Consider the following 10,742-nt stretch of genomic DNA (forward strand, 5'->3'; position numbering starts at 1 on the left):
TGTTTGGAGCTAAATGTTTTATCACCCTAGCTGGTATATTTTCGGGACCCGGGGATTTGTTGGGTTTAATCTGGTTAAGCAATTTTAGAATTCCTTGTTGGTCCACTGTTATTTTTTCCTTGGGTGGAGTATGTATTGTTTCTTGGAGATATGCGGTGGCAACATCATTCGAGAAAACGCTTTGGAAGAATGAATTTAAGATGTTAGCTTTACCCTCACTGTCTGTATGAATTATATTGCTACAATCCCTTAAGCAAGCCACGGATTTTTACTCCCATTTACTTCCCTAATATATGACCAGAAAGCTTTGGGGTCAGTGTCCAAGTGCTCGCAAAGTACTTTACGTTTAAAGACCAGTTAAGCGCTACGTTATTGTGTTTTGGTTTCAATTTTAGAGGATCTATATGTGTCCCATAATTGTTTATTCTCAGGGGATGATGTGTTCACAACTGCCCTCTTTACCCTAGAGTGTAGCATTCTCTGCTTTCGAAAGGGCTTTTCTAACGTCTTTATTGTACCACCCGGGGTCGCGATTTGCTTTAACGTATTTTATTGGTATGAAATCTACGATTCCTTTTTGCATGATATTGACAAATTCTGTCCAAGTTTCTTTTACGTTGACATGACTTAAGCGGGTTTTGAAATCGGGTAGTGAAGAGTTTAATTGATTGGCAAAAGATTCAAAGTCGGCTTTATGGTAATTATAAATTTTTCTATTTGGTTTAATGATCTTTTTTATTTCTATGTCCAAGTGGACATTAACTGCTTTATGGTCACTCAAGCCCTCATCAGTTGATACACTAATAATACGTTCAGGCGTGTTTGTAAGAAATAGATCCAATATGTTTTTTCCACGGGTGGGCATGCGTACTGCTTGATGGAGTGAGTTTCTTTGAACCAATTTTATCATGGAATTGCAAGATTCGCGATCGCGGGTCCCAGATTTAACGATATTGTTGTCCCAATCTATACCAGGGAGATTAAAGTCGCCACCGATTAGGTTTATGATGTTATTATATTTACGTGTAAAATTGTAAATTTGATCGTTGAGGGTGTGAAGTGTTTTCAAATCTGAGTCTGGAGGTCTTTAGAAAGAGCATAAATTTATGTTGGGTTGATTGGTCCGTATTAAGGTGCACCAAACACTTTCTATGTTATTTATTTCAACTGAATTGTGCCTGCTTTCAAAATGACTTTTAACTGCCACGAAAACCCCTCCTCCGGGTCTTGTATCTCTATCGTGTCGGTAAACTTTGAAATCTATTGGGAAAATTTCTTTGTCGTTTATGTCATTGCACAGCCAACTCTCTGTGCCTAATACTATATCAGCGGAATTAGTTTGGATTATGTGTTCTAGATCCGCTGATTTGTTCTTGAGGCTTCTGCAATTTATAACAAGTATAGTTAAATTATTTTGATGTTGAATAACGTCCTTATTTGTGTCTGACTGTAGTTTAGGACGCCTTTGTGGGGAAGTGCGTGTCACATGTCTTTCTAAATCAATGCCAGTTTTGTCGGTGACTTTTATATTTTTTTTAATAATATTATACGCGCTATCCACAGATGTTACTGACCCACTAAGTGACCTGCCCTCTATCCTAAAAATGGCCTACAGTGGTTGAGTATCCTATCCGCTACCTTACTCGCCGCTTCCGCCGTGTAATGGACCCCAGATCGGTTAAGGGGAGTCCTGCAAGATCGGAGGGTTGGTCTCAGGTCGACGAAGGAGGCTCCTATGTCCGAGCAGAATCTCGATAGTCTCTGGTTTATGCCTTCCACTCGGCTCCAAACCAGAGACCCGCGATCCTCCCTCGGAACGATGCTGCAGACCGTTAGTCCAAGCCGAACCCCCTCGACGCCCTGGACGCGCTTCACCTCGGAGCTCAGTTCCCTAAGGGAACGGAGGACCTCCTCGGATCCACGGTCCGTGACGTCGTTGGTGCCCACATGGGCCACGACCTGCAGCCTAGAGCACTTCGTGCCTTTGACCGCCGCCTCGATTGCCTTCGTCACCTGAGGGACTCCACGCCTGGTATACACCAGGCGGTCACCCGTTGATCGGCGCCTACGCGGCGCGCCCTTTCCCTCAATGGAACCATTACACGACGGACATTCGACCTACCGATTACTACAACTCCCTCCCTTCCCGTTCCCTGACGTCTTACCCTAGGCAGTGCCCTCGGAGTAGGGATAGGGGCTGCAGGTACGGTGGTGCTGTCATCCGACAGCACCTGGTACCTGTTGGAGACGGGGATGGTATCTCTCTCCGCAGAGTCAAATCCACGCCGCAGCGTTACCTTCCCCTTGCCCCGAGAGACGACCCTCCAATCGTCCGACCCACGGACGTGAGACACTCCCTCGTTGGGAGATGGGACACGGGGTAGGTCTCTAATCGCCCAGCCACGTGTTGCATTCGGACGAATCCGTGCACCCATATGGGCATGGCGGGTTTTCGTATTCCCACCCCGAGCACCATCTCTCCTGAGGGGAGTCCTCCGGCCAGCGTTCACCGATCAAAGCTCCCGCACCATTCTCTCCAGCATGACAATACGGGCCCCTAAAGCCGCGTATTAGCCAGTGCCTTCGAGCATGGCAACAGGGGACCTAGATGAAGCCATCTTAAATAACAACCGAGTTCCCAACAAAAGCTAACTTGTATACGCTACGCTAAAATTTCTAAGAGTTAGTCAAATTTACCTCAATCAATAAGTTACGCTTTGGAAGATAGTAAAGAAAGGAAAGAAAAGAGATAGTAAAGAAAAGAAAGCACTCACCGATAACCAGTTTGATTCGACGGACAAAAACCACCGCAAGCCACTAGGAGTACCCACTAGGAATACCACGAGAAGAGAGAAGACCTAAAGGTTGAAGTAAGAACTGTGAAGATACCTTAGGGCGCGTGTTTTAGTAACCACTAAGCAGTGTAAAACGTTGCGTAGTTTGGGCCCATAAGGCAACCCGCCGTGGGTATATACGCGGTTTTGGTAGGGAATGTTATATGTTTATGTGCACTAATCCAACCTATCCACAGCTAACTTCAAGAAAAGAAGATCATGGATATCAAGAATGAAGAAAGAAAAAGATTTCTTGGTTGAAGAAAGAAGTGTGAAGATAATTTAGGGCGCGTGTTTCAGTAGGGCACTTAGTGGTGCAAAACATTACGTAGTAATGGGCTATAAGGAAAACCGCCGCGGGTATCTCCGTGGTCATGGTGGGGAGTGTTATGTGTTATCTTCACTTATCCTTCCTCTCGAAAACTGACTTTAACAAGGAATATAAAGGATTTCAAGGATGAGAAAGATAAGAGAAGACTTCTTGGTAAGGCACTGTGCGGTCGGTGTAAAAGTTGATAAAGTAAAAGAAATGTTGGTCAATAACCGCAAATTAACCATCAGAGAAATAGCGGAGGACTTGAACATTGCCTATGGATCCGCCCAAGACATAGTGGTTAATGATTTGGGTTTCCGTCGTGTAGCAGCAGAGTTGGTGCCAAAAGACCTCAATTTCATGCAAAAAGGAGACCGTGTTGACGTCGCAAAAGACATGATTTGCGAGGCTGAATCTGATCCCACATTCATCAAAAGGATTATTACTGGAGACGAGACGTGGGTTTATGAGTACGACACGCAATCCAGACATCAGGCAAGTGAACTGCGTTCACCAAATGAGCCGAGACCAAAAAACCACGTCGTTTTCAGTCAAAAAAGAAGGCAATGCTGACGGTTTTCATGGATTACAACGGTGTAGTGCATCATGAATTTTTGCCAGAAGGCCAGACAGTAAACAAAGAGTATTATTTGGGCGTTATGAGACGTTTGCGTGAAGCAATTCGCCGAAAGAGACCAGAAATGTGGGCAGAAAACTCGTGGATTTTGCACCATGATAACGCACCGTCGCACAGTGCTATCATTATTCGTAATTTTTTGACGAAAAATTCAACAAATACCATCCAACAGCCACCGAATTCACCTGATTTGGCTCCCTGTGACTTCTTTCTGTTCAATCGAGTTAAAATACCATTACGGGGAACGCGTTTTAGCAGCCGAGAGGAAGTAATGGAAAAATCGCAGGAAGCACTGATGGACATACCGAAAACCGAATATAAAAATGTTTCGAGGATTGGATCAAGCGCTGGCATAAGTGTGTTGCAGTCGATGGGGATTACTTTGAAGGGGACAATATAGATTTAGATGAATAAACTTGTCTTTTTAATTTTATGAATAAATTCCGGGAACTTTTTGATCAAGGTAGTATACGCAGTTTTGGTTGGGAATGTTTAATGTATGTTTGTACTAACCCCTTCTCTCCACAGGTGACATCAAAAAAAGAAGATCATGGATGGTAAGAATAAAGAAAGTAAGGAAAAGACTTTTTGGTTAGAGAAAGAAGTGTGAAGAAAGCTTTCGGAGCGTGTTTTCGTTAGACACTCAGTGGTGAAAAAAATTACGTAGTTGGGTATAATGTGGCAACCCACCGTTGGTTTTTACGCTGTTTTTGTTGGGATGATTATAAAAATATCTGTACTAATTTACCATCTCACCAGGCGTCTTAAAGGAAATAGATTATATATTTCAATAATGAAAAAAGAAAAGAGAAGACTTTAAGGTTGAAGTAAGAACTGTGAATATACATTATGGCGCGTGTTTTAGTAAGCCACTAAGCAGTGTAAAACGTTGCGTAGTTTGGGCCCATAAAGCAAACCGCCGTGGGTATATACGCGGTTATGTTAGGGAATGTTATATGTATATGTGTACTAATCCAAAATATCCACATCTGACTTCAAGATAAGAAGATCATTGATGTCAAAATTGTAAACGAAAAGAGAAGACTTCTTTGTTGAAGAAAGAATTTTAAAGAAAGCTAAAGGCGCCATTTTCAGTTAAACACTTAGCGGTGCAAAAGTTTTGTAGTTACGGCCAATAAGGACAAGCCTTGTGTTTCTAAAACTTACACCCTTTCTCAACAGGTGACTGCAACAAAAGTAGATCATTGATGTCAAGGATCAAGAAAGATAAGAAAAGACTTCTTGGTTGAAAAAAGATGTGTGAAGATAGCTTAGGGCGCCTTTTTGTGCAAATCTCCTAATGGTGCAAATCGTTGCTTAATTAGGGCCAATATGGTAACCCGCCGTGGGTTTTTACGCGGTTTTTTTGGGGAGGGATTTTTGTATATATGTACTAATACCTCCTCTCCGCTGGTGACTTCATGAAGAGAGGATCATTGAAGTCAAGAATGGTGAAATAAAAGAGATTATTTTTCTTTGAAGAAAGGAGTGTGAATTAAGCTTACAGCGCGTGTTTAAGTTTGGCACTTAGCGGTGCAAAGCGTTGCGCAGTAAGGGCTCCTAAGGCTACAAGCCAAGGGTTGTAACGCGGTAAAGAGTAAAGTAAAGATGGTAAAGAGTGCGGTTTTGGCGTGGAGTTTATATTTATATGTTTACTTATCCCACCTCTTCAGAGTTGACTTCAAGAAAAGAAGATAATGGATTTCAAGAAAGAAGAAAGAAAAGTGAAGACTTCTTGATTAAAGAAAGTAGAGAAGATTTTTTGGTGGAAAAAAGAAGTTTTAAGAGATTTTTTTTGGGCGCGTTTTTTTAGCTAGGCACATAGTGGTGCAAAACGTTGCATATTGAAGGCCCAAAAGGAGACCCGCAGTGGGTTTAACGTGGTTTTGGTGAGGAGTTTATATGTCTATGTTTACTTTTCCCAACTCTCCAGAGTTGACTACAAGAAAAGAAGATACTGGATTTCAAGAAAGAAGAAAGAAAAGAGTAGACTTCTTGATTGAAGAAAGTAGTGTAAAGATAGCTTACGGCGCGTGGTTTAGTTAGGCACCTATTGTAAAAAAATGTTTCGTAGGTTAGGCAAATAAGGCAACGCGCCGTGGGTTTTTACGTAGTTTTTGTGTGGAATGTTATATGTATATCAGCAATAAATCAACCTCCCCGCAGGTGACTTACAGGAATATAGGTCATGAATGTCAAGAAAGAAGAAAGAAAAGAAGAGACCTCTAGGTAGAAGAAAGTAATGTAAGATAGCTTTGGGCGCGTGTTTTAGTTAGGCACTGTGTGGTGTAAAGCGTTCGAAGTGAAGCCCCTAACGCAGTAAGTAATGGGTTTTTAAAGGTTTTTTGGGGAGTGTTTTATATTTATGTGAACTTATCCCCACTCTCCACAGGTGACTTCAAGAAAAAAGATTATGGATGTCTAGAATCAAGAAAGAAAGGATAAGAATTCTTGGTTGAAGAAAGGAATGTGTAGAAAGCTTAGGAGGCGTGTTTAGTTCATCTACATCTACATCTACATAATACCCCGCAAGCCGCCGCAAGGGCGTGTGGCGGGGGGTGTTAGGTCACCAACCGTAAAAAAGAAAAATACCACATGCAAAAAAACAATACGGTAAATTACACCCACAGCAGCGCACACACTCATGCAAAAATCCCTTCATCCAATACTCATGCAAACACATATACCGCAAAACAACTAAAAAACTGCACCCCATGATGCAGTACGAAAGCCATCCTACAACACGGAAGGCAGGACACAACAAGAAAGTAATTGAAACATCACTACCACATAAAAATGCACCACGAAACACTCTACCCCCAAAGAGTCTCTAAATCGAAGGGAATGCGACCCAACGTTGCAGGAAGCAGGAATTTCCCCCCGCGGAGAGGGACGAGGGATTGAAAGGGAAACTTAAAAACAGATGAACAGAACATGAATGAAGTCATTCGAAAAGAATGGGTTATTATAGCAAAACACAAAAGGTTAGTGGAAGAGCATGCATTTAAATACAACTAATTATTGTTTAGACGCTGAGGGTGGCAAGTGGAATTTTTGCTATCTATAACCCTGCAGTTGCAATCCCGTATTGTCCGTGGGAAGAAGGAGTCCTTGAGTCGGCTAATTCTGGCATCTATTTTCCCAATTTTTAAATGCATGATTCAAGCGACTAATGTATGTAGGAGTACGAGTAATTTGCGAGACCTCGGTGCTGAAACATGCGGATCTAAATTTATTTAATAATTTCAATCTTGCATTGAATCGTCTCTCAGCCAATGATTCCCACTCCAAATCCATGAGCATTTCGGTGACGCTTTGCGTTTTATCGTAGGAATTTTTTACAAAACGGGCTGCCCGGCGTTGAACCTTCTCAATTTCTCGAATAAGACCTTTTTCACTCGGATCCCACACGCTGCATGCGTATTCTAAATGAGGCCTTACAAGAGCGTGGTAACAACGTTCCTTGACCTTCGATTCACTTTTGCCGACAATGCGTCTAATGAATCCCAATTTTTTATATGCTTGACCGCAGACTTTACGTATGTGAGTCCCCCAAGTTGTCTTTTGTGAATGTGACACCTAGGTATTTTACCGTATCAGCTACTGCTAGGTCACCTCCAGCTAATTTGTAAGCAAATCCCGTTGATCTTTTAAAGAAATTTACCACTGAACATTTAATATAATTTAGAGTCAATCCCCAGTTAGAACACCATTTAGTAATGCAATCTAAATCCTGCTCTAGAATAAAATGATCCTCATCCCCAGATATCTCCCGATAGATCACCGTGTCATCCAGGAACATCCTAATTTTACTTTTACTTCGCGGTTCAAATCGTTAACAAAAATCAAGAAATGCAACGGCCCGATCACACTTCCCTGAGGTAACCCCGACGTGACTCGAACTCTGTCGGAACTAGCGCCATCAAGGACTACCCTCTGTTCCCGCTCTGAAAGAAAATCTTTAATCCAACTTATGGCGCTCTTGTTTATACCCGCGACCTTTAATTTATGAATGAGTTTACCATGTGGGACCTTATCAAATGCCTTTTGAAAATCTAAGAAGATGGCATCCAGTTGCCTACCTCTCTCACCCGATAAAAGTAAATCATGTGTAAATAATCCTAATTGGGTCTCGCAGGAGTGGGTTTTCCTGAATCCGTGTTGATTGTCACTTAAAAAGTTAATATTGTCAAGGTGTCTCATTATTGAACTGACAATTATGTGCTCTAAGATTTTGCAACAGATAGAAGTGAGAGATATAGGTCTGTAATTACTGGGATCCTCCCTGTCACCACCTTTAAAAATAGGCGTTATTTGCGCGGTTTTCCAAATCTTAGGTACTTTGCACTCTGTGAGGGATTTGTTAAATATAAATTCAAGGTACGGGGCAATGTTTGGAGCTAAATGTTTTATCACCCTAGCTGGTATATTTTCGGGACCCGGGGATTTGTTGGGTTTAATCTGGTTAAGCAATTTTAGAATTCCTTGTTGGTCCACTGTTATTTTTTCCATGGGTGGAGTATGTATTGTTTCTTGGAGATATGCGGTGGCAACATCATTCGAGAAAACGCTTTGGAAGAATGAATTTAAGATGTTAGCTTTACCCTCACTGTCTGTATGAATTATATTGCTACAATCCCTTAAGCAAGCCACGGTTTGTTTACTCCCATTTACTTCCCTAAAATATGACAAGAGAAAGCTTTGGGGTCAGTGTCCAAGTGCTCGCAAAGTACTTTCCGTTTAAAGTCCAGTAAAGCGCTACGTTATTGTGTTTTGGTTTCAATTTTAGAGGATCTATATGTGTCCCATAATTGTTTATTCTCAGGGGATGATGTGTTCACGCCTTCCCTCTTTACCCTAGAGTGTAGCATTCTCTGCTTTCGAAAGGGCTTTTCTAACGTCTTTATTGTACCACCCGGGGTCGCGATTTGCTTTAACGTATTTTATAGGTATGAAATCTACGATTCCTTTTTGCATGATATTGACAAATTCTGTCCAAGTTTCTTTTACGTTGACATGACTTAAGCGGGTTTTGAAATCGGGTAGTGAAGAGTTTAATTGATTGGCAAAAGATTCAAAGTCGGCTTTATGGTAATTATAAATTTTTCTTTTTGGTTTAATGATCTTTTTTATTTCTATGTCCAAGTGGACATTAACTGCTTTATGGTCACTCAAGCCCTCATCAGTTGATACACTAATAATACGTTCAGGCGTGTTTGTAAGAAATAGATCCAATATGTTTTTTCCACGGGTGGGCATGCGTACTGCTTGATGGAGTGAGTTTCTTTGAACCAATTTTATCATGGAATTGCAAGATTCGCGATCGCGGGTCCCAGATTTAACGATATTGTTGTCCCAATCTATACCAGGGAGATTAAAGTCGCCACCGATTAGGTTTATGATGTTATTATATTTACGTGTAAAATTGTAAATTTGATCGTTGAGGGTGTGAAGTGTTTTCAAATCTGAGTCTGGAGGTCTTTAGAAAGAGCATAAATTTATGTTGGGTTGATTGGTCCGTATTAAGGTGCACCAAACACTTTCTATGTTATTTATTTCAACTGAATTGTGCCTGCTTTCAAAATGACTTTTAACTGCCACGAAAACCCCTCCTCCGGGTCTTGTATCTCTATCGTGTCGGTAAACTTTGAAATCTATTGGGAAAATTTCTTTGTCGTTTATGTCATTGCACAGCCAACTCTCTGTGCCTAATACTATATCAGCGGAATTAGTTTGGATTATGTGTTCTAGATCCGCTGATTTGTTCTTGAGGCTTCTGCAATTTATAACAAGTATAGTTAAATTATTTTGATGTTGAATAACGTCCTTATTTGTGTCTGACTGTAGTTTAGGACGCCTTTGTGGGGAAGTGCGTGTCACATGTCTTTCTAAATCAATGCCAGTTTTGTCGGTGACTTTTATATTTTTTTTAATAATATTATACGCGCTATCCACAGATGTTACTGACCCACTAAGTGACCTGCCCTCTATCCTAAAAATGGCCTACAGTGGTTGAGTATCCTATCCGCTACCTTACTCGCCGCTTCCGCCGTGTAATGGACCCCAGATCGGTTAAGGGGAGTCCTGCAAGATCGGAGGGTTGGTCTCAGGTCGACGAAGGAGGCTCCTATATCCGAGCAGAATCTCGATAGTCTCTGGTTTATGCCTTCCACTCGGTTCCAAACCAGAGACCCGCGATCCTCCCTCGGAACGATGCTGCAGACCGTTAGTCCCAGCCGAACCCCCTCGACGCCCTGGACGCGCTTCACCTCGGAGCTCAGTTCCCTAAGGGAACGGAGGACCTCCTCGGATCCACGGTCCGTGACGTCGTTGGTGCCCACATGGGCCACGACCTGCAGCCTAGAGCACTTCGTGCCTTTGACCGCCGCCTCGATTGCCTTCGTCACCTGAGGGACTCCACGCCTGGTATACACCAGGCGGTCACCCGTTGATCGGCGCCTACGCGGCGCGCCCTTTCCCTCAATGGAACCATTACACGACGGACATTCGACCTACCGATTACTACAACTCCCTCCCTTCCCGTTCCCTGACGTCTTACCCTAGGCAGTGCCCTCGGAGTAGGGATAGGGGCTGCAGGTACGGTGGTGCTGTCATCCGACAGCACCTGGTACCTGTTGGAGACGGGGATGGTATCTCTCTCCGCAGAGTCAAATCCACGCCGCAGCGTTACCTTCCCCTTGCCTTATTGCCCCACCGATTAGGTTTATGATGTTATTATATTTACGTGTAAAATTGTAAATTTGATCGTTGAGGGTGTGAAGTGTTTTCAAATCTGAGTCTGGAGGTCTTTAGAAAGAGCATAAATTTATGTTGGGTTGATTGGTCCGTATTAAGGTGCACCAAACACTTTCTATGATATTTATTTCAACTGAATTTGCCTGCTTTCAAAATGACTTTTAACTGCCACGAAAACCCCTCCTCCGGGTCTTGTATCTCT

Source organism: Hetaerina americana, unplaced genomic scaffold (genome assembly GCF_022747635.1).
Source record: "Hetaerina americana unplaced genomic scaffold, ioHetAmer1.1.p SCAF_158, whole genome shotgun sequence".
Classification (NCBI taxonomy): domain Eukaryota; kingdom Metazoa; phylum Arthropoda; class Insecta; order Odonata; family Calopterygidae; genus Hetaerina; species Hetaerina americana.